General features: G+C 52.5%; 2 protein-coding genes across 7 annotated transcripts in view; one reads left to right on the forward strand and one right to left on the reverse strand.

Annotated features, from left to right (window-relative positions):
• Positions 1-21,906, reverse strand: part of ST3GAL2 (ST3 beta-galactoside alpha-2,3-sialyltransferase 2) — a 106,498-nt gene extending 84,592 nt beyond the window's left edge. For 2 of the 6 annotated variants that reach the window (XM_043526375.1, XM_007066272.4), the window contains exon 1: positions 20,870-21,452. The gene's annotated coding sequence lies outside the window, so the exon portion shown is untranslated. Of the gene's footprint in view, positions 1-20,869; positions 21,615-21,685 lie in introns of those variants that run through there. The other 4 variants (XM_037877804.2, XM_037877800.2, XM_043526374.1 and 1 more) reach the window with 4 other exon arrangements.
• Positions 21,907-22,081: 175 nt separating this feature from the next.
• Positions 22,082-23,739, forward strand: part of FCSK (fucose kinase) — a 43,465-nt gene continuing 41,807 nt past the window's right edge. The window contains exon 1 of the mRNA XM_037877816.2: positions 22,082-22,225. The gene's annotated coding sequence lies outside the window, so the exon portion shown is untranslated. The remainder of the gene's footprint in view (positions 22,226-23,739) is intronic.

Below are 23,739 nucleotides of genomic sequence, written 5' to 3' on the forward strand. Positions count from 1 at the left end.
GAGTGGGCAAATCTACTGTGGGGGCTGCTGTGATGCAAGTAGCCAAAGCAATCAAAGATCTGCTGATTCAAGGGTAGTGACCCTGGAAAATGTGCAGGTCATAGTGGATGGCTTTGCTGCATTGGGATTCCCTAACTGTGGTGGGGCCATAGACGGAACCCATATCCCTCTCTTGGCACCGGAGCACCAAGCCGGCGAGTACATAAACCGCAAGGGGTACTTTTCCATAGTGCTGCAAGCACTGGTGGATCACACGGGACGTTTCACCAACATCAATGTAGGATGGCTGGAAAGGTACATGACGCTCGCATCTTCAGGAACTCTGGTCTGTTTCAAAAGCTGCAGGAAGGGACTTTCTTCCCAGACCAGAAAATAACCGTTGGGGATGTTGAAATGCCTATAGTTATCCTTGGGGACCCAGCCTACCCCTTAATGCCATGGCTCATGACGCTGTACACAGGCAGCCTGGACAGTAGTCAGGAGCTGTTCAACTTCAGGCTGAGCAAGTGCAGAATGGTGGTAGAATGTGCATTTGGACGTTTAAAAGCGCGCTGGTGCAGTTTACTGACTCGGTTAGACCTCAGCGAAACCAATATTCCCACTGTTATTACTGCTTGCTGTGCGCTCCACAATATCTGTGAGAGCAAGGGGGAGACGTTTATGGTGGGGTGGGAGGTTGAGGCAAATCACCTGGCTGCTGGTTTCGCATAGCCAGACACCAGGGCAGTTAGAAGAGCACAGGAGGGCGCGGTGCGCATCAGAGAAGCTTTGAAAACCAGTTACTTGTCTGGGCAGACTTCGGTGTGAAAGTTCTGTTGGTTTCTCCTTGATGAAACCCCCCACCCCTTGGTTCACTCTTCTTCCCTGTAAGCTAACCACCCTCCCCTCCTCCCTTCGATTACCGCTTGCAGAGGCAATAAAGTCATTGTTGCTTCACATTTATGCATTCTTTATTAATTCATCACACAAATAGGGGGATAACTACCAAGGTAGTCCAGGAGGGGTGGTGGAGGAGGGAAGGACAAGGCCACACAGCACTTTAAAAGTTTAAAACTTTAAAAACTTATTGAATGCCAGCCTTCTGTTGCTTCGGCGATCCTCTGGGGTGGAGTGGCTGGGTGGCCAGAGGCCCCCCGCACCGCGTTCTTGGGTGTCTGGGTGAGGAGGCTATGGAACTTGGGGAGGAGGGCGGTTGGTTAGACAGGGGCTGTAGCGGCGGTCTGTGCTCCTGATGCCTTTCCTGCAGCTCAACCATACGCTGGAGCACATTAGTTTGATCCTCCAGCAGCCTCAGCATTGAATCCTGCCTCCTCTCATCACGCTGTCGCCACCTTTCAGCTTCAGCCCTCTCTTCAGCCCGCCACCTCTCCTCCCGGTCATTTTGTGCTTTCCTGCACTCTGACATTGTCTGCCTCCACGTATTAGTCTGTGCTCTGTCAGTGCGGGAGGACAGCATGAGCTCAGAGAACATTTCATCGCAAGTGCGTTTTTTTCACCCTCTAATCTTCGCTAGCCTCTGGGAAGGAGAAGATCCTGTGATCCTTGAAACACATGCAGCTGGCAGAGAAAAAAAAAGGGACAGTGGTATTTAAACAGACACATTTTATAGAACAATGGGTACACGCTTTCACAGTAAACCTTGCTGTTAACATTACATACATAGCACATGTGCTTTTGTTCCAAGGTCGCATTTTGCCTCCCCCCAGCGTGTGGCTAGCCCCTCACCCTTCCCCGTGGCGAACAGCGGGGAACATTTCTGTTCACCTACAGGCAAACAGCCCAGCAGGAACAGGCACCTCTGAATATCCCCTTAAGAAAAGCACCCTATTTCAACCAGGTGACCATGAATGATATCACTCTCCTGAGGATAACACAGAGAGATAAAGAATGGATGTTGTTTGAACGCCAGCAAATATACACTGCAATGCTTTGTTGTACAATGATTCCCGAGTATGTGCTACTGGCCTGGAGTGGTAAAGTGTCCTACCATGGAGGATGCAATAAGGCTGCCCTCCCCAGAAACCTTTTGCAAAGGCTTTGGGAGTACATCCAGGAGAGCCATGAATGCCAGGGCAAATGAATCATTAAACATGCTTGCTTTTAAACCATGTATAGTATTTTAAAAAGGTACACTCACCAGAGGTCCCTTCTCCGCCTGGCGGGTCCGGGAGGCAGCCTTGGGTGAATTCGGGGGGTACTGGCTCCAAGTCCAGGGTGAGAAACAGTTCCTGGCTGTCAGGAAAACCAGTTTCTCTGCTTGCTTGCTGTGAGCTATCTACAACCTCATCATCATCTTCCTCGTCCACAGAACCTGCTCCCGTGTTGCCTCCATCTCCATTGAAGGACTCAAACAACACGGCTGGGGTAGTGGTGGCTGAACCCCCTAAAATGGCATGCAGCTCATCATAGAAGCGGCATGTTTGGGGCTCTGACCCGGAGCGGCCGTTCGCCTCTCTGGTTTTCTGGTAGGCTTGCCTCAGCTCCTTAAGTTTCACATGGCACTGTTTCGGGTCCCTGTTATTGCCTCTGTCCCTCATGCCCTGGGAGATTGACAATTTTTTTGGCATTTAGAAAACCGGAACGGAGTTCTGATAGCACGGATTCCTCTCCCCATACAGCGATCAGATCCCGTACCTCCCGTTCGGTCCATGCTGGAGCTCTTTTGTGATTCTGGGACTCCATCATGGTCACCTCTGCTGATGAGCTCTGCATGGTCACCTGCAGCTTGCCACAGTGGCCAAAAAGGAAACTGAAATTCAAAAGTTCGCGGGCCTTTTCCTGTCTACCAGGCCAGTGCATCTGAGTTGAGAGTGCTGTCCAGAGCGGTCACAATGGAGCACTCTGGGATAGCTCCGGGAGGCCAATACCGTCTAATTGTGTCCACAGTACCCCAAATTCAACCCGGCAAGGCCGATTTCAGCGCTAATCCCCTTGTTGGGGGTGGAGTAAGGAAATCGATTTTAAGAGCCCTTCAAGTCGAAAAAAAGGGCTTCGTTGTGTGGACGGGTGCAGGGTTAAATCGATTTAACGCTGCTAAATTCAACCTCAACTCCTAGTGTAGACCAAGGCTTTGAGACTGTTTCGCTGTCTCCTAGACTGAATAAAGCCAGCTTGGAAGAAACTGGACTGGTCTAGAATTGGTGTTTTATTTTAACTCTCCAGCTGGCATACCTGCCCACCACCCTATACAGGGCCATGGACTCCAATCCCAATCCAGATTGGGCACTCGGTTATCCCTCCCTCTTCATGTAACACCACAGTTTAATAAGATTAGGTTTTATATGGCAGGTAAATTAGGTAGCAAATAACCCAGTGTTATAGGAGGTAACAAGTCAACTATTGTGACAGCAGAAACTATATAGACAGCTGTGTCATTCTTTATACAAACACATAGCAACAGCTCACCACAGCCATGAGTTAGGGGATGTGCCGGAGACAACAAGCCAGGACCATAGGGGTAGCCCCTGGTATCTGCAGACAGAGGCATAGGCATCCCCCCCAGAGCCTATTCCATTCCTCAATTTCTCCCCAGAGCCGTTAGAGGTAGGAATGAGCAGTCCCAGATCACACAGTGGCGTTCTAGGGGTCTGACTTCACTGCACAGTGTTCTGTTGCGTGAGAGCAGCCCCACTGTGAACCCCACGAATCCCGGCGTGGATGCCACAGCTTGAGTGTGGAACTAGGACTTTTAGGGGCCTAGCCCATGATTCTTTGCAGCAGGCTGAGCTGCTCTGATTTTTCCCAGTGCATTGTGGGACAATTTGTCTGTCCTTTCTGGGCACAGGGAGGGGGGGAATTCTGGGAAGGCACTGGAAGACTAGGGCGCTTGCCGCTGTCCACACTGCAGAGTGGTCACATTAGCAGCTGACGAGTTGCGCTCATTTAGCCTACTACCCCTGCCAAGACAGCCACCGCACTCAAACGGAGGGGCTGTGTCTGCGGACGGGACTCAGGTTATAACTCTGCAGTGAAGACAAGCCTGAGACAGGAAGTGGATGCTGTGTCAGACTTCATTCTCCCCATGACGATCAATTCCCTTTTCTCCTTTGGTGCTGGCTGTGCTTGGCAGGACTGGGGGCTACCTAATTAGGGCCTGCTAAGCTCCCCATTCATTCTTCATCACAAGACCCTGCATGATCTGTGCAGGCAGCTACAGAGCAATGCGTAAGGGGGGTGGGGGGGAGATAAAGAGGGATTTTACTATAACATCATGTGACAGATCAGCAATGGCTCAGACAGCTCCCAGGCTAGGAAAAAACAGATATAGGTCACGCTGGAGCAGAGACTCCCTCCCTCCCTGACACGGCAAATACCTACAGCCGCTGGGATTCGGCTCTGTGGTGAACTGAATCTGAAGGGGCAGCCGTACAAACAGGAGAAGGAACAGGTTTGTCATCAGTGAGTCATAAGGAACCCGGTCAGGAGAACAAGGACGGACAGACAGACACACAGACGCTCCTACTGAGGATTTCTCAAGCAGCCTTGAGGGCAACCTCCCCTGCCCCCCATATAAACAACAGCAGGCTGGGTGAGCAGCGCCTGCCCCATCTCAGTGGTTCACACTCCGAGTCGGACAGACAGGAAAACAAGAGAATAGACCCCCCAGCCCGAGGAAACGGTGACTGCGCTGGCTTTACCTAGCCATTTTCAGAGGTCATGGCTGTTGCCTCTGCTGACTAAAATAGCTCCCTCCATGCCCCCAGTGATGGGAAACTGGCTGGATTTCAGAGGGCAGCCTCTGGATTGCAGGAAGCGCAACACATGGGAACCCCTGGATTCACCCCAGTAGCATCAGGCAGCTCGGCACTGGTCTGACTCCAAGCCCAGATACCAATAGGCACTACCTAAGTGGGGGGAGGTGGGAGGGGTAGTAGTTGGTGGCAGCACACGCATGCGCCGCTCTCTGCTGGAGAACAAGGGACGGCCAATTCCTGCCTTTGGAGTTCACATGGTGGCAACTGACCAGCTAGGCCAGGGCTCCTGAACTCCCCCGTCACCACTCCCTCGTGGTGCCCCTCATGGCCCTGTTCGATTGTACGTCCCATTGGGCTAGGTCCAGCCATGTGGGGGCAGGGAGCTCCAACCCCTTCCTCCCAGAGAGGATCCCACCACCCACATGCAAGCACAAAGCCTCGTGTCATGGGTTAGAGAAACTCGCCCCCATCCCCAACTTCTCACTGTCCTACAGGAATCCTCTGATGGCAAAGAGAACAAGAGCAGCATAGCCACTGGGAGCAAGTTACGCGTCTTGTAGTATCTTCTTGTCTAACCATCACTCCTAGACCCGAGAAGGGGTAGAATCTCACCAGACCACACTCTCAAAAGAAAGAACAGGAGCTAGCCTGAGACCCAGCTTCAATCATAAGAATGGCCATACTGGGTCAGACCAAAGGTCCACCTAGCCCAGCATCCTGTCTTCCAAAAGTGGCCAGTGCCAGGTGCTTCAGACCAGAACAGGGAATCATCAAGTGATCCATCCCGTCGCTCATTCCAAGCTTCTGGCAAACAGAAGCTGCTCTGCCACAAGACTTCCCTAGGCAAGATCACTTAGTCTGTGCCTCAGTTTCCTCATCTGGGCAAGGGGGATAATAGCACGCTCCTCCTCCCAGGCAGGTTGTGAGGATACATGCTCTGAGGAGGTACAGATACTACAGTGAGTAGAGACTCATTGGAACTTCCTGCTGCAGACTCTGCAATGGGCAAGGTCTCAGCCCTCTCCAGCACAGAGTATGATGTGCTCCAGTCAACCCTGGCCAGAGGATGGCCCCCTGAGGAACACTGCCGGCTGGCAAGGTCAGAGCCACCCCTGCACTCTATCCCAGGGCACTTGTGTAGAACTGATCAATGAAATTGTTTTTAATTGTTCACTTTATTAATGTAACTTCGTAAAGTTTTATGAATGAAACTACATTCATTCATAAAACCAGGTACCCCAATAACTGGCTAATTGAGTTTCACTTTCAATCCAATTGCTGCTTAAATCGCTGAAACTTGCACTGCTTCAACATTGTAACTTCTGCTCACTGTTTGCCATTCCTTACACTTGTCCATATTGTAACGCAAACTCCATCTTAACTTGTCCCAAACTCCATTTTAAAATGTTCACTCCACTTTGTAAAAGCTTGCGGCAACTTTCATTTTTGCAAAACCCTGCTGTAATCCTATTAGTTTAGTTTAGATGTGTGAATGAGGTATGTATGGATGATGGAGTCAACCTCCAGCCCCAGCCTGTCCTGATGAAATAAAGTGTAAACGCCAACGGCTGAAGATGCAGACAATAGCCCTGAAAAGCAAGAAGAGTCCACCCTAAAAAGAACAGAACAAAAGTACAGTTGAAGAAACATCAAAGCCAGGTCCTAGGCTGAAAATCATGTCTGCAATTGACGGGTGATCAATCACACCGAACCCAGAGGCAGCGTGACACAGCAAGACCTGTAGACCCTGGATTCAAACTAAAGCCTACAAAAAGGATGGATGAGAGGGAAGACTTTGGAGGGTAACATTCTGCTGCCAACATGGAAGGGCATCGGTGCATGCCCAACAGAGACCCAGCTCTTCCTTGTGCCCGGCTTTCCTGGCCAGTTAGCCGCCACAAGCTACGAACCCAGGCAACAAACTCAAGCTACATTCAGGACTGGTAACTATACAGCAGCTGCAGAAAATTTGGTGTGCGTGTGGGCGTATATATACACCTAGGTGTTAGATATTAGTTATTGGTCATAAATCAAATTGTTTTAGAATAAACGTGACATCTCGTCTTGTCCCCTGAAACGATCCTGTGTAGTTTTGTCTGCATAACACTCGGCAGTAGCTGGATGTAGCAAACAGCCTGGCTGGAGGGTGCCAGTCAATCCCTCCCAACATCCACCCATGCTGCTAGACGGACTGTGCCAGCAGCCTTCCCTGAACACCAGAGCCAGGACCGCAGATCATTGGGGGTCTCGGCTCCATCGAGTGTGCCTAACAGAAATTTGCTATAGAAGGTTAACCTGCAACGTCCCCTCCCCGGGATCCTAACCCTGAGCTGGGGAAAGGCCAACAGATGGGTACAGGCACTGTGGGCGAGAGTCTGACACTGGAAGATCTGGCACAGACCCACACCGAGTCCCAGAAGGGCAAGGGCAACATACTTCACTTAAAGTCACTGTAAACAAAAAGCGCCCCTTTAAGAGAGGGATTGAGCTGGGCATGCCAACATCTGGAGACTCCTCCAGCCAGCTGATCACTGGGAGAGTCACAGCTTCTTCAGCCCTTGCAGGCTCTGGATCAGAGATGAGGGCGCCCCACGCTCTGCCGCCCGCCCGGCGGGCAGCAATTACCAGGCCCCCGGCTGACAAGCAAGCTCAGGTCCAGCTACCCATGCAGGAGATCAGCTCTCCTAGGAGCCCCTTCTAAGGTCACTGGTCCAGTGCTTCAGCCATGGCTTGGTCTCCCAGGCCAGAGGAGTGAGCCGCGAGTTACTGGCTTTCCCACTGTGCTGCAGCCTGGGGCTCAGCAGGGCTGTGACATGGCCCAGGAACGACAGCTGCAAGTGGGGTTGCCCTGCATCCAAAGGACAGATTTGGGGGTGTAAATAAGAGCTCAGCTAGTGTCAGTGAGGAAGGGGAGGAGCAGCTTGATGGGACTTGTCTGCCATCTTCCCACAAGCATCCATCAAGGAGGACTGGCTGACCAGGACCTGCAGCTGTTTCCAGGACCAGGCAGGGGAGTGCCAAGCACAGCAGCTCTCGCAGGTCCTGGCAGGACAGGGAGCATTCCATCTGCCTGGCTCAGACCTGGCCCCCCTGAGCACCCTCTGCATGCCAGATGGCGGTTGACCTGCCCTCCCCAGCTGAGGCCTAGCTGCAGGAATAGTGGTCACCGCTGTTGGGAGGGGTAAGAAAGGTGGCATCAGAACACCTTGACACTCTGTAGGAGACACCAACTACCAAGCTCTGCTGCCCATTGTTGGGTGGCCATGGGAAGACACACACACACACCCGCCCCATGCAGCCAGGGCAGAGATCCTACTGCCCCACCTTGCTGGCTGTAACAATTAGCAGATGCTTGAAGACCAGGAGACATCCCAAGCTGTGCCATAGGCCTTATACTGCTGTGCTCCAGAAGGAGGGGCCTGGGCCACTGGATAAGGAGGCTTCCTGCTCCAGCCCTGTTGTCAACATGAAGCTCCCAGGTGACACTGATTTGCTAGGATTTTGGGGGCACACAACATTGTGTTAGCTGCCAATGTAACTGCATTGGCCCACTAGGGGGCAGTCAACACTGCTCACTGGCCACACCTCTTCCTCGAGGGACTAGAAGAGTGAGCAGCGCAGGGCTATTCCACTGGGCCCACACCAGTTTTGCAGCCCTCCTGCCTCTAGACAGCTAGGGCCACAGCTCCAGTCCTCTGACCGGAAGAGATGTGATACCAGTGCTACCGAGATCAGCCAGCAGGAGGCAGTGTGAGAAGCCATTAACTCATGCCGCTTCCCCATTCCTTAACATATAGATCTCCGCTAGGAACGTGTGGCAAGATCTGTCCCTACGAATTTCCCCTAACTGCAAGCTCAGCTGGGAAAAGTGAGTGGGAGCTCATGCAGAATAACCGAACAAACAGTGATGGGGAAGGGTACAAAAAGGAGACAGAGGGAATTAGTCCAAACAAAGAGGCCTCAAGGATCATGTTATGATCACGCTGGTAAACAAGAGAAATGTGGGACCAAAAATCAATGGCCCAAAACTGGTGTGTCAGAAATTAGGCCTAATTGGTGGCAAAATAACGAGGGGATGGGCTATTTCACCCACCCCTCCCTTTTGGGGTCCTTAAAAAAAAAAGGGACTGTTTTGGGGGGAAGCTGCCTACTATGACACTGGCTGGCTGCAAGACGACAGAAGGGGAAGGAGCGCACTTCCAGGGCTGTCACCCCCAGTCTCCTGGAACCCTGGATCTTCTTCATCCTAATCCTGAGAGATGTCCGACCAGACCAGGCCAGAGAGAGAGGGAGCCAGAGGACAAATAGGATTTAGCCAGAGCCCGTGGAGGTTGCAACCACCACCTGGTACATGAGATGTTAACATAGACACCTCCTCCCAGCGTGTCCTTTTCCTTCCCCACCTTGTTTCTTCTCTTTCCTGTTGCCTTTAGTCTAATAAGAGTTGGGCTTAGCCAGCCAAGACTGTAATTTTGCAACACTGCTGTAAGCCTGTGACCAGAAAGCCGATAAAAGCAATGCCCTAAACAGCCCAATACCTGGACAAGTTTGCCAGGTCTGTGTGTGGCTGATCTGCCCATGGGCTGAACCTGTGTTTCTCCAGCAGCCAGGTTGCAAACGAGAGTCAACCCCAGAGACAGAAGCTGCATTTTCTTTCCTTTCCCTTTGCGTGTGTGTGTTTGTCTTGCAGGAAATGGGATCGGACTTTATCCAGCCCATCTCAACTCAACTTTTTCTCTTTCCCCAAAAAGACAATTATCATCATCTTTGAAATCACCTAAGATGGTCAAACAAGGGTTTTTTTCCTTCTAAAGACTCTCTCCAGCTAAAAGAAGCAAGGGAGGATGTTAAAATGGAAGCCTGACTTAATACCTTACATTGCAAACGCTTTGTTTTTCCTTTTTCAGTATCTAATAAGAACGGTCACACTGGGTCAGACGAAAGGTCCATCTAGCCCAGTATTCTGTCTTCCGGTAGCCAGTGCTAGGTTAAATGGATGTTTAATGGTGCGTTCGCCTTATAAGCAAGCTGGCGTCTCTGGATACCAAACCTCATTTAAAGCTGTTTGACATTGCCTACTTGCCTCTTTGGGTCTTTTATTGCATCTCGATTAATACAAGTGAGCCCAGAGAGCAGGTCCAGGATTAGAGTTCATAAAAGGGAGGGACTGGTGGCTTGCATGGGTGTCTGGCTTCCAAGGGGAAGTCTGAAAGGAAAGCAAATCCCTGCTCGAACCAGGGGCTGCTTCGGGAGAGCCGAACATCACGCAACTTGCAGTGCATGATGGGAAGCAGAGCCAAGGCAGAGTGACTGCTGTATTGCCAACCCCAAATGTTCAAAAATCACGAGACTGGCTTTAAAAATCCAGAGATTATGTACAAATAATAGATTTGGGGTTCTTTTTATTTACCTTTTGAGCCATTAGGTTCAAAATGTGACCTCTTTCTCCCCAGCCACAAGGGCTGAAGACTTACTTTTTCTTTCAGAATGACAGCTGAACTCATCACATCCCCCCCGTGACTCCAGGAGCTGGGGCTTTACAGAGAACAATAATTACCCTGAGACTCATGATAAAATCCTGTGAGTTGGCAACACAGTGACTGGCTGCTCTCTGGAGCGTTGGCGTTGGCTGAGTTAGGAAGGTAGCTGAGCAGCAGCTCCAAGGACCATGTGGGCCGACTCCCTGCTGGCTAGACTGCAGGACCTGAGCCCAACACCTGGCCTTGATCCCAGGAGTTGGAGATCCTGGGTCCTTGGAGTGCCCGCCCCCATGACAATGCTGTGCCCTGCTTCTAGACACGCTGCCCTGTGGATCTCAAGGGCCATCTCATGAGAGCCCCAGGTGGCAAAGGACAGGTCCCTGGCCACTGAAGGATCAATGTCTGACCTAGCTGGAGTCAGTAGCCAAGCTCCCCCTCAATTTCAGGAAGGCAGGATCAATCCCCAGGGATTGCTCAGGGGGCAAAGCGAATACTGCCTGCACGTCGTCAATAGGGAACAGCGGAGGGGTGGGGTCAGGGGAGCTCCCAGTGCTACCCCGGCATCAGGCACTTCCACAGATGGCCCTGGGAGAGAAGCCCATTGGTGCCAAGATGAGGGACATGCCTGCTTGAAACCCCTATGGTGCAGAGCAGTAAATACTGCCTCCCCCAGGTGTTCCATGCTCCACAGAGACAAACTGCAAGGGGAAAAGCTGCAGTCAGGTGGGAGGTCTGGACAGGCTAGACTGCCTGAGAGCAAGAGGGGGGAGCAGTGGGAGAGTACAGAGATACACTGGGTTATCTCCTGTTTGAAGCACTTCGCAGACACTGAATCTCCATGTCCAAGAAGCCCTCCAGGACTTCCTGTTTGACAGATGAGAAAATGGAGGCGCATGCAGGTGAAGCAATTCACCAGGGTTAGCAGCACAGCAGGGAGTAAAACTCCAGCTCCTGGCCCCCAGGCGCTATCCTGCACCCCATGCCAGGATGCCACATGCGCCCCAGATGCACTCCCCTAATGATACGTCTGGTGGTCTCATTTGCACCAGCTGGGGATCTGACCTCAAGGGGGGCATGATCCAGATGTTAGGGAGCTAGCTTGGGACCTGGGGGGCTATGGCTCCCAACTCCTTGCTCTGCCACCGTGACGTTCCCCTCTGGTATTGTCTGGACTGGTGATCTGCTAGGCCACTCCAATCCTTGACTCTGGGAGCCAGCCTTACCCTGCTCTGCTGTGAGAACCCCCACTCCTGGGCTGTTCACGCACAGCCTCTGACATGTAAGCTGCTCCCAGCTACTTGTAGCCAAATGACATTAGCCAATATCTCCGGTCCCAGACACAACCCTAGAAACCTCCGTCTGCAGTGTCCAGTTATGCCCACTGGAGGCTGCAAGCTTACATGAGTTCGTCATTTTAACAAAGAAATTGATATATACCAGGCTTGTTATCCCAAGGGGAGACTCTGACACACTTCAAACCAAACGCATTGCTTCAGGTAGGATAAACAAACAGATTTATTAATTATAAAGATAGATTTTAAGTGATTATAAGTCAAAGCATAAGTCAGAGTGGTTACCAAAATAAAATAAAATATAAGCACGCGGTCTAAACTCTCAACCCTATTAGGCCTGGCAGCAACTAGATTAAGCAGTTTTTCTCACCCCACTGGATATCGCAGTCCTTAATATACAGGTTTGTTCCTTAAACCTGGGCCAATCTCCTGTGTTAGAGTCTTGTCTTCTTCTCAGTGTCTTGGTTGCTTGCACTATAGGTGGGGTCAGGAGAAGGGCCCAGTATGTGTCCACTCTGTCTGTTTTATACCCTCCGTCCATGTGCCTGTAGAACACAAGTCCAGGCACATGTCGGGGGCATTGGTGAGTCTCTCCCAGCAAGGTTGAGTAATTCCCCTGGTGTGGCCTCGTGCAGGTGAGTCATTGTACTGTAGCTCCCTTGCTGGACAATGGCTGTTGATGGTTGTTTGACACCCCGCCCGAGCATTGGTACTTTCCTTGCTGTTGCCTCTGGGGAGCTAATATCTGGCTGATCCCCAATTTACAGCATGCTTTACAACACAATTCTCATAACTCCATATGCATTAACGATACACATATATGGATAGAGAAATGACTTTCAGCAGATCATAACCTTTCCCGATACATATAAACCATGCCTTGTAAGGTAAGACCATGATTATATGAAAATGAGGAATATGGGGGTTACAGTGCACTCCCCCAAGGTATAGAATGTCACAGCTATACATTTCCTGTGGGACCTTGGGCAAGCCTTAGTTTGTCTGTGCTTCAGATCCCCAGCCTAGAGATGAGGAACTGAGGTACAAAGTTTAAATGGCCCCCTTTTTTATAACCGTGCTCTAAAACAACATTAATAAGACTCAGAGCAGGTCACGTGAAAGAATCTCACTGTAATGGCTAGTAACTTGCTAATTTCAGTTCCCAATGAATCTTCGTAAGACTATTAAATACAGCACCTTTACACGAGGATTGGAAGTCATCCCTTTGAACGGGGAGGCGGGGGTAAATAGACTATGGCGCAAAAAAACCCAAAACAAATCACACCGTGCTGAGTTACTCAAATTTCCGTTTGGCAATTCCACCAAGCAATTCCCCACTCCTTCCCCAACATCACATCTATAACAGACTCCTCCTAAACTGACAGGAGTTTCCAAGCACCGGGTATCTAGTTCCATTGTCTGGAGTAGGAAGAGTTAATGAACCAACTGATTGTGCTCCAGTTTTCACAAACCAACTGATTGTGCTCCAGTTTTCACAACAGTTCATGTCATTACTTAACAGTGAGCCCTTATGTTTGCCAGGCTATAATTTGCTTTGCTATTGTTCTGTTCAAATATAGCACATGGGTGAAATAAGTCTTCATGTAATCAGACTTCCTTCTCTTAAGGATATAGAATCACAGAATATCAGGGTTGGGAGGGACCTCAGGAGGTCATCTAGTCCAACCCCCTGTTCAAAGCAGGGCCAATCCCCAATTTTTGCCCCAGATCCCTAAATAGCCCCCTCAAGGACTGAGCTCACAACCCTGGCTTTAGCAGGCCAATGCTCAAACCACTGAGATATCCCTTCCCCACTGTCTCACGCTTACCTAAGATACTAAAAAGGGGAAACGGTATTTGAGACTAAGAGGGTGCTCATATAACCGCAGGCTGTGTTGTTATCCACAAGGATTCATAGTGAAGATGGAACAAAATGTTCCATAAAGGCTGAGTTAAGAGGAATTTATGCGTTTAACGAGTGAGATTTGATTTTAAATATTGATCTTAAGTCAAGTTTTTAAAACTTCTGTTACAGTGGTTCTCAGATGTTCAGGCTGCAATTCTACATCACTTGAAATTGCCCTCTTCTGTTAATTTCCTCTGAAGCATCTAGCACTGGCCACACAGAAGACAGGATACCAGGCTAGATGGACCATTAATCTGACCCATTCTGGCCATTCTTATGTTCTTCTATATCTTCTTCCTTCCAACCCCACCCCAAATGGCTGAGCCCAATCACACAACTACAGTGGTCATGTAGCAGACTGGCAAAGCATGGACTGCATAGGGCACTCCAGAGGCCTCTATTGGCTGGTTCACTAAAGGGCAGCAGCCTACTACTGCCACCAGCTAGCCTAGCTACTCCTGTAGCTCAAGCAGCAGCTGCTCATACTGTGCTGCTGAAGGTCCTTGGTTTTAAACCTACCTCCCACCCAGGGTGGCCCATTGTACTTGGTTAGAAGAAACTCACATTGGAGTGTACCAATGAGACAAGGTGAAGATAGCCCCATCCGCTTGGCTTCATTTGCTCATTCCCAATTGTGGGATGGTGCCAGTCCTTCCTGGGAGCAAGGATTTATACCTAATGTGCCCCTTGCAACCTCCATCCCTCTGATTCCCTGCAGATCACATGGCAGCACAGGCTCTCCCTCACATGTCTGCATGCGACAGAAGTTGCAGTCAAGCAGGGGGAGGTTTAGGGCTCAATTGCTGAAGCCTCCAAGAGCCCACCAGGCTAGCCTGGGCTGGATGACAGCTAACAGCAATACAGGCCAAACCCTGCTCACCTGAGCACTCCACTATAGTGAATGGCACTGCAGTATCCCTGTGGCACTGAGCACTGCACAGTGACAGCCCAGAGAACCTATGGCCTAACTAGACAAGTCAAAGCATGGGAAAGGAACTTGAGGCACAGGGAGACAGGTCACTGGCCAAGCCGGGAATAGAACCCAGATCTCCTGACTCCCAGTCCAGTGCTTTTATCCACTGAAACACAGTGCCTCTCTGGGGCTGAGGGTCAAGTAGGATCTGGCCCTTAATGTGGCAAGAGGCGGCATTTTGGGCGCTCTGGAAGTAGCAAGCCAGGGCGAACAAGCCGTGCGTCTCTGGAGAGCTCAACAGGCTGCTGCCCCAGGCCTAGACCCGTTTGCTTCAATGAGCTCTGCCTGGGACAGCCTATCACAGTCTCTTCACCCGGCCGCGGAGGAGGGTGGATTAGCGCTCAAGTGAGGAGTGAGCTGGGAAGGAGCCACAGTCTGCAGGTATGGGAGCAATACAATCCCTGCCTTCACGAGATCGGGGGGAAGAAGGCCTCGGCATCTGGCAAGCTTCCTGGAGCAGCTGAAATGCTGATCCTTCCCCAAGGAGGCTGCCAGGGCCAAGACCATTTTAATTTAGTCCAGGGGCGTTTTGTTGGGATGCAGGAGCATGCTCCGGGCTAGGATCAAGGGGTTTGGAGAGTGGAAGGGGGATCAGGGCTGGGGCAGGCGGTTGGGGCACGGAGACAGGCTCGGGGTGCAGGCTCCGGGCAGCGCTTACTTCAAGCGGCTCCTGGAAGCAGCAGCATGTCCCCACTTGAGCTCCTACACGGAGCCGCAGCCAGGCAGCTCTGCACACTGCCCCATCTGCAGGCACCACCCCTGCAGCTCCCATTTGCTGCAGTTCCTGGCCAATGAGAGCTGCGGTGGCAACACTTGGGGCGGGGGCAGCGTGCAGAGCAGAGCCCCCTGGCTGCCCCTACCCATAGGAGCCAGAGCGGGGCCATGCCGCTGCTTCTGGGAGCCACGTGGAGCAGCCCCCGACCCTGCTTCCCAACTGGAGCGGGGCAAGCCGCAGACCCTGCTCCCCAGCAAGAGCTCGAGGGCTGGCTTAAAACAGCTGGCGGGCTTGATCCGTAGTTTGCCCACCCCTGATCTAGCTACAGAGAGATCAGGCCTTCTTCTAGAAGCAGCTAAGTGAAAACTGAGCCAAGTCTCATCCATCTCCGTCATTCAGAACCTGTGGGTGGTAGCGACACTGACGAGCATCAAGTCCATTTTCTCAGCGCTGCTGGCAGGCTAGCTATTTTCTGTGACATTGGACCCAAGAGGGAGGCTGGAGGCTGGGCAGGTTAGAAGACAGTTCCTCGCCGTAGCAGCACCCAGGATGCTGAGAAAGGGGTACAAAGCAGAGCGCACCACAGCGGCCGAGAAACTCTGGTGCGTGAGGGATGGGGGCCTGGACGGAGTGCAACACCTACAGCATTTTACCCTGGCCACCAGGTGAGCAAGCATTTGAGAAGAGCTGCTAAAGCAAGGGGAGAGATAAAGATCTCCCTCCAGGAGCTGGACGCTTCCCACAAAAAGTGAGTCCAAGGATCTAGGACAAAAATTAAGCCACGATCCCCACCTTCAAAATAGCACGGCTGTTGTGTAACTCCCCTGGAAGTGTGAAAGTTCAGTGTGCCACCCCCCCAACAGGGCCACACTGGATCTCCAGCTTCCTGAGGTCAGGACAGCTACAGTCTGGGAAGGGATTAAGAAACAGGATTCAAATGCCCCCAACTTCCATAGAAACAGAAAGCCACGCGGCCATTTCGGAGGTCACAGGGGCTAGAGAAATACCCTAGCGAGCTCTGTAGCCATGGGGCACCTACCAAGTGAGATGTAGCGCGAGGGGGTCACAAACTGGTACCGTGGTGTTCTTCAGCTAGCACACATGGCTTTGGTAGGGGCAAATCCTGGACAATGCCCCCCGAACGAGACAGGAGGATGCTCAGCAAACACAGGATAGGGCCCCTGCCTCATGCACCATAGACTAAATGCATGCAAGCTTAGCAGCTCTACTCCATCACGTCATCCTTCCCACACGCTCCCTCCCCTTGCCCTGAACAGGGCTCGATTACAGAAATGTGTGTGAATAGCTTCCCCAGTCAGAATCCTCCTCCGCCTGCCTGCTTCGTTCAGTCTCTGTGTCTCCTGCATGACATTAGGGACTGAATCGGCCAGGCAGCAATGGCATCAGCCAGGTTTGCCATCTGCACCAATGGGGAAGGGAATCAGCACAAGGCAGGGACACCGAGCAGGGAACAGTGACTGACGCGCAGTCTGCCGGGGGGCTCCACCGGCTCTGTTCTGCCCTCACTTCCCAGCCACACCACAAGTGCTAGGACTTCCCCCATCACGCAGGCTATTCCTGCACACACACAGGCTCCCAGGAGCTCTTAGCCAGCAAGCTAAAGCTTTGGCAGGGGGAGGGGAAGATGTCAGGCTGAAGGGGAAAGCAAGTCACAGCTTCATGCAGGGGGACTTCCAACCTGCCTGCCAGCCACACTCCAGGCTGGAGGAGTTCAAGGGCAGTGTATTCCACTGACTAATCAGGATCACACACCATCTGTAGAGATCTCTCTGCAGCCTGCCAGGGCTGACGCTGGAAGCTCTGGATTCACCCAGAAGCAATGGGAAAGGACCAGCTATCCCAAGTCTAATTCAAAATTTTATTTTGGAGCCCTGGGAGTGACTCTGAAGGGAGGGTGGGAACGGATGAACCCTGACCCGAGGAAACAGGGCTGGGGAGGAGAGTAGCCTTGTTGAGCTGAGCACACAGGATACTGATCAATTTTAGATATATTTCCTCACTGGTTTTATCTTCGCTCTCTCTGAAGCGCACACAGGGAGGGACACTCCTACTGCCTGTGCTGCCCATTGCTAGGAACTGCCTTTACAACAGAGGAAGAAACACTCCTCCTTCCACGGGTGAACAGTCAAAGCATGGAAACACTTGTCTTATGGGTACCTTCTCCTAAGACAGGGAGCAAGGCAGGGGACTCATGAGAACTACTTCCCACCTTCTTCACCACTGCACATTCTCTTTGTAGGCAGATGTTTAGATGCCTCTCTGGGAAGCATGTTCTCCCAGTGTAGGGGTTTTATTAGCGGTTAGGTGTCAGGTGGTGATTTACCTGCACAATGTGTGCCTCTGCTCTCAATAGCAGTGCAGGAAAGGAAGAGTTATTTGCATTTCTTTAATTATCTGACTTATAGCAGCCCCTGAAGGTAACCAATCCGGGTGCACTTGTGCTCAGTATGGTACAAACCAACAAGTACCAAAGAGCGGCTGGAGAGCTTACATTTCTTTTTGAGAAGAGCCTCTGGCATCAAATCTCATTTTAAAAGTCACTTTACTGGCACACTGGACCTTTTTAAAAAAATGCACGTCCCATTATTCTACCATAATGCCCCCAAATCCACTACAGCTTAAGCTAGCAACGCTACAGATTTGGTGTCATTACCGCAAAATGGGAAATTCCATAGGAGAGTAGCATGTAGGGTGCGACCCCCCCACTCCCCCACCTCTGGGAATATGCAGGGCTAGCAGGCAGGAAGGGGACCTGACCGCTGGTCTCAGATTTCATTTAAAACACATCAAGGTCAGTTTTTGACGCACTCGGTGACTCGACGGCAAACGTGCCATGCTCACAAGGAAAGACGCTTTTCCCTAACTGCTGGCACTGCAAGCTCAGAGCACCCAAGGCACACGCAACCCAGCCCCACTCTACTACCCCCTGCCTGGTCGCCACCCCCAGCAACGCGACCTTGCAGGGAGAAGGGGCCGTTCCGGTCTGCTGCTGATGCACCAGACAGAAGAGCCAGACTCGCCTGCAGGGCTCGGGAGCCAATGTGGCTGGTGTAAGAACTCTTCGGCCATTAAAGCAAGCAGCTCTGGTGGTTACCACTAGACAAGCAGCCCCAAGGGGCAGTGTACCCAAATATATACACATCAGCTGAAGAACTGGGCTCAGCAGACAAAGCACTCTGCTTAATAGCTGGAGGACAGCCTGGGCTACCACCTAGTCCCAACTGCAGCTGACGGGCTGTGTGATCTCCCAGGTGCCTCAGCTCCCCCTGCTGTGGAACAGGCCTGTTCCCCCCTTAGCTCTCAAGAACTGAGGATCAGGTACCCTGGAAGGCTACAGAAAAGCACCACGGGCTGCTATAGCTACGAAAAAGCACCACTTGCTTTCCCAGTGGAGGGTTCTTCCAGGCACATGACTCCCGTAGGGCAAAAAGGGAGGTCAGTGCACACAGAGACCCTGCAGGATGGGCCCCAAGGTCAGTGCTAAGCAGCAACCCCCATTCCTGCTCATCAGGACAAGAACTGGCAGGAAGCAGCAGACTCCAAGCCAGGAACACACCACGCAGGCTTCTCTTCGGGTTTCCATTCTAACTAACAATTGCTGACAGAGTCCAACCGACTCCACCACCTTCGCTTGGCAGGAGCCTTTAATAAACCTGGGAAACTGCCAATTTCAGGCCTACTAAACTGACAGCATTTGAGTGCTGAGCTACAGGTTACTGCTGGTGACAGAACCTCCATCCTGTTATCTAGGACTCCAGCAACTCTATCCCATGGTTAAGTCTCTTCCCTTTGGTCTTTGGGTATCTAGATATATTTTTTGATCTGTCAGCACCAAGTAAATGGGACCACAATGAAAACCCTTTGGACAGGCATCTGCAGTGCAACAACAGGAAACCCAAAGGCTGCCCTGAGAGATAAAAAAAATTGCAGAGAACCCAAGTAGCTGCAGAGGCTACCCTGTCTCGGATTACAAGGTTAACAGTTTCCTTTCCCCCTTCTTCCCCCCTGCCCCCATCTCTGCTGCAGACAGAACATCTGGCTCTGATCAAATCTGCTCACTGCTGCACACTGCATAACTTTCAAAATGGGCTTCCCATCCGTGCCTCCGCCGGTCACGGCCAAGCTCCGTCAGATGGCAGCGATCCAAATGGGAAGTAAAAACGTGCACACTGCAGCAGCGCACTCTCCCATCCTTGGCGTAAGTTTTCTAGAGCAGAGAGAGTTAGAGGCTCTGATCAGCCCAGGGGTGATAATAAGGTCCCAATTTGCAGAGGTACCCACCACTCCCATATCCCACCAGCGTGATTACAATGCAGAAGACAGCACAGTCCCCAGGAGCACACCTAGGCCTTTCTTAACAGCAGTGCATTGCAGGCAGCATGGTGGACAGTGGGCTTTGCTAATGAAAGCCTGTTTCCTCTGAACAGACTCATCCCACAACCAGCTGACGGAGAGGAGGGAGAAATAGAAATCAATGCCGAACTACCCACTGCTGGGCTTAATGGCCGTTGTTTCAGCAAACACACGGTGGGATGGAAGAGTGGGTTTGTTTAAGGAGAGGCAGGAGCCCCCCAGACCATACTAAGTGCAAGGAAAATCGTAACAGTGGAGCAAGAGGACAGGAAGCAGCAGGCCACACGCTGGCCTATGTGGTACTCACTTAGCCCTAGCAGAAGGGAGGAGGAGTTGACATCATAGGGCTCATGAAGCACTCTCAGAGGGGATGGCTTGTTCAGAGCCTCAGGTTGGACATACCTAGAGAACCCAACCCCCAGAGGTCCACATGCCAACATGGCCAATTCAGCCATTCATCCTTCTGGAGAAAAAAGCTGAACCCTATTGGCTTTACAGCATCTAGACTTTTTTGGAACCTGCCTCGTTGAAGTCCTGTCTCCTGTGTATGGACATTAAGAGTCCAGTTAACAGGAGAAGACCCTGTGAAGAAGGGGTACCACTTGCTGGGTGCCACAGCTGCGGACTTTCAAGTTGTACCCGTTTTTTTAATGTTGGTCACCCAGCATTGAGAGCTCATTTCCATTCTGCGCTGTACAACAAGAGAACATTAATTACAGAATCTCGCCTGGCCTGGGCTAGGCATATGCCAGGAAAAACCCAGCTTGACTTTGAGATCCCAGACTTGAGTTAGCAAAGGGCTGGGGAGAAGCCAAAATTAATTTTCACTTCAGAACTGAGAAGACAGGATACCAATGCCACTGAGAGGCACTCAGGATCTCATGACACAGGAGTCTGTTGGTGGGTTTTCAGAGCAGTTCGATTCTGGAGAAACTCACAGTAAGTATCCCATGGAAGTGCTAGGAAAAGAAGGGGTTTGTCCCTAAATCTTTGCTCGAGAGTCCCTTTCTTCCTACTGCTAGTGCATGCCATCCACCACCCGAGAGGAGCCGGGGCATATACGATCAGTCAGTTCATGAAGTACTTGGAGACACTTCATGATGGAAGGCCCTCTAATTCGGCCATAAGGCCCGGGCTCTTGCCCTCCACCAGACATCTAGTGCCCACGCCACAATGCACAAAGGCCAGGAGCCATATGGCACTGGGAGGGCAAAAGGAGAGAAAACGCTAGGTTTACTGAACATCTTGGCAAATAATCCGAAACAAACCAGCCCACCCGTAGCGTGCCTCCAGGATGCCTAGCAAGGTGCTAGAGACAGTCACAAACCGCACCAGGTGCCCAGTTAAAGCCCGTTGGCATGTAGGGCTTTCTCCACTCCACAGCCCAGCCCCCCACCCTTTCCTCCCCACATGCTTGGGGACGAGCAATTCTCACCAAGCAGCAGCTGCCTCTGTTACCTTCTTATTTCAGACCTTCAGCAGAGAGTCGCTACACGTTGACCCCAACAGGTTTCAAGGCAGCCTGACTCCACCTTCAGCGCACCCTCGGCTCATCTCAGGAGGAAAGACCGACTCGGCCGTTACCCAAAAGCCACAAAGCAATCCCGACGTGCTAATCTAGGGCTCCCTCTTGGGCCCAGGACACGGCTTGGACTCAAATGCCACAATCCGTTCGTAAACCAAGGCAGCCACCCTTTGAAACGTACATCGAGATCAAACCGGGCTTCGCTTCGAGGGCAAGCCAGAGTCCCGCTGACAGCCGCCAGGACGGGCTGCAAACCACGCTGCGGTCACGGCGCTGCTTCGCTCGCCCCAACCGGGGAAGGCGCCCAAAGCCGGGGCACGGCGCGGCAGGGCAGACCGCAGCAGCGGCAGGAGCCGGAGCCGGAGCCGCTCCGACCCACCACCCCGCGCCGCAGGGTCAGGAACCGCGCGGCTAACGGGCCGCGGGCACGCCGGGAAAGCCCGCGGCTGTGCTTGCGGGCTCCCCGCCCGGCGGCCCGAGGGGGCGGGGGCGGGGGCGGGCGAGCGGGAAATCCCCTCCCCCAAGACACAGCAACGCCCCTCAGCTCCGCTGTCACCCCGCGCCCCGCCCGGGGACCCCGGCAGCGAGCCCGCCTGGCAGCCTGGAGAGCCCGAGGGAAGCGGCTGCTGTCCCTGCCGCCGCGGGGGCCGGGCTCGGGGGACAGCCCGCCCGCGCCCGCCGGTGTGCGGGGCCCGCAGCCCCCCGCGCGCGCGGCAGCATCGGCACCTGGCTCCGCTCCGCTCCGGGCGCCCCTCGGCGCTGCTGCGGGACCGCCGGGGCCGGGCGCCTCGATCACTCCCGGCCGGCAGCTGCTGCCCTTCTACCCGCCCACCCGCGGCAGCCCCACTTCACTTCACGGGGGCTCCTCGCCCGCCGCGGGCAGAGATTTCGGAGGGAGGGGGGCGGTCCCACGCGACGCTGGGAGTTGTAGTCCACGCGGGGCCAACAGCCCCCGGCAGCCGCAGCGCTTCTGGGGGAAGGAAACTACAGCTCCCATGATGCGCTGCGCGCGGAGCCGCAGCTCCTGCCGGGGCTGGTGGGACTTGTAGTCACCTGACCCTCCTGGGGCTTTCTTCCCCTGGAAGGGCCTGGCCAGGGGAAACTACCGTTCCCAGCATGCAGCGCGCTCCTAGACTAAAAGCCGCAAATATTGCGGGCTGTGATCAGAAAGGGGAACGCGCTGCTGCAGGGGTGTCAGGGGAAGGAGGAAATCAGGGATGTTGTGAAGGCCAAGCAAGACTATACCAGGGTTCAAAAAGGAACTAGGTAAGTTCATGGAGGACAGGCCCATCAATGGCTCTGAGCCAGGATGGGCAGGGACGGTGTCCCTAGCCTGTGTTTGCCAGGAGCTGGGAATGGGGATGGATCAACTGATGATACCTGTTCTGTTCATTCCCTCTGCGGCACCTGGCACTGGCCACTGTCGGCAGACAGGACACTGGGCTGGATGGACCCTTGGTCTGACCCAGTCTGGCCGTTCTGATGTTTTGGGAACGGGTCAGCTATTCCCAGGGTCTGACACAGACACAGCCCGCACAGCCCCACAGAGCGACCAGCGACATGGCTTGTGACAGGCTCTCCCTTCCCCACGTGCACAGTGCAGCCTAGACTTACCCCCCACTACAGTTCCATGGCCCAGACCCACAACGGTACATGGGTGCCCAGCCCTAGTCTCAGGTTGAAGTGCATAAATTCTGGTTTTGGCTCCATTGCAAATTGATCCACCAAACTCCCGCTGAACCCTGTAGGCACCTAAGTTTTGAGGCATCGGGATGCCTATCTCCACCTAAGCCCCAAAACAATTCAGTGGAATGGGGAGGCAGATGTTCATCTTCCTAGTCACAAGCAGGGCTGGGTCTGGGAGGCATGCTCAGAGGCTACCTACCAGGTCAGATCCCATTCACAATCTGGCACGCAGAAGTCATAGCAGCACCCACCCACCTTATAACTCAGGGATGTGGGAGGCCCATGTTCAACTCCCCATCTGCAAGAGGGAGAGAAAGGAATTGAACAGGGCTCTCCCACCTCTCTGGAGGGTGCTTTAACCACAGAGCTATGGGGTATTATGATTTTTTGGGGGAGGAAGGGGGTTAGGGTGACCAGACAGCAAGTGTGAAAAATCGGGACAGGGAGTGGGGGATAATAGGCATCTATATAAGACAAAGCCCCAAATATTGGGACTGTCCCTATAAAATCGGGACATCTGGTCACCCCAATCTCCCTCAATCTCTCCTGTTGATGCTGTTCCACTGTGGACAAATAATGGAAGGGGGATTGGACCTTGGATCTCCTAAATGGTTGTCCTAATCACTGGGTTACAGAGTCCTTTCCACTTGCTTGCTTTTTCGATCTCTCTGGCCTAATGACTAGTTAATTAGTTAATCCACAGTAGAACAGCTTCAACAGGAGAGACTGATGGACCCTCCTATCAGAATATCCATAGCTCAGTGGTTAAAGCACACGCCTGAGAGATAGGAGATCCTTGTTCCCATCTTTCTTGACTCTTCCAGTGGGCTAGCTTAGGCCTAGTGTGCTGGCTTGTTTGCATTCCACTCTAAGGAACCTATCTCTCCCTATTCATTGTATAGGGAGCCTGGGAACCTACCTCACGCTTTGTGCATCACAGTGTTGTCCCTGTGATTCATTAGGCACTACGATGATGTTCATGGCAACGCTAAGTCCCTTTGCAGATCCGGGCCCATGTGTTTATCTGTCCTGCCGTACTCTCTCTTCTTGCTTTAAATTAGCTGCTCATTTGAAAGTTAAACTGCTTTGAGCCT

The sequence above is a fragment of the Chelonia mydas genome, chromosome 12 (assembly GCF_015237465.2).
Source record: "Chelonia mydas isolate rCheMyd1 chromosome 12, rCheMyd1.pri.v2, whole genome shotgun sequence".
In the NCBI taxonomy this organism is placed as follows: Eukaryota; Metazoa; Chordata; order Testudines; family Cheloniidae; genus Chelonia; species Chelonia mydas.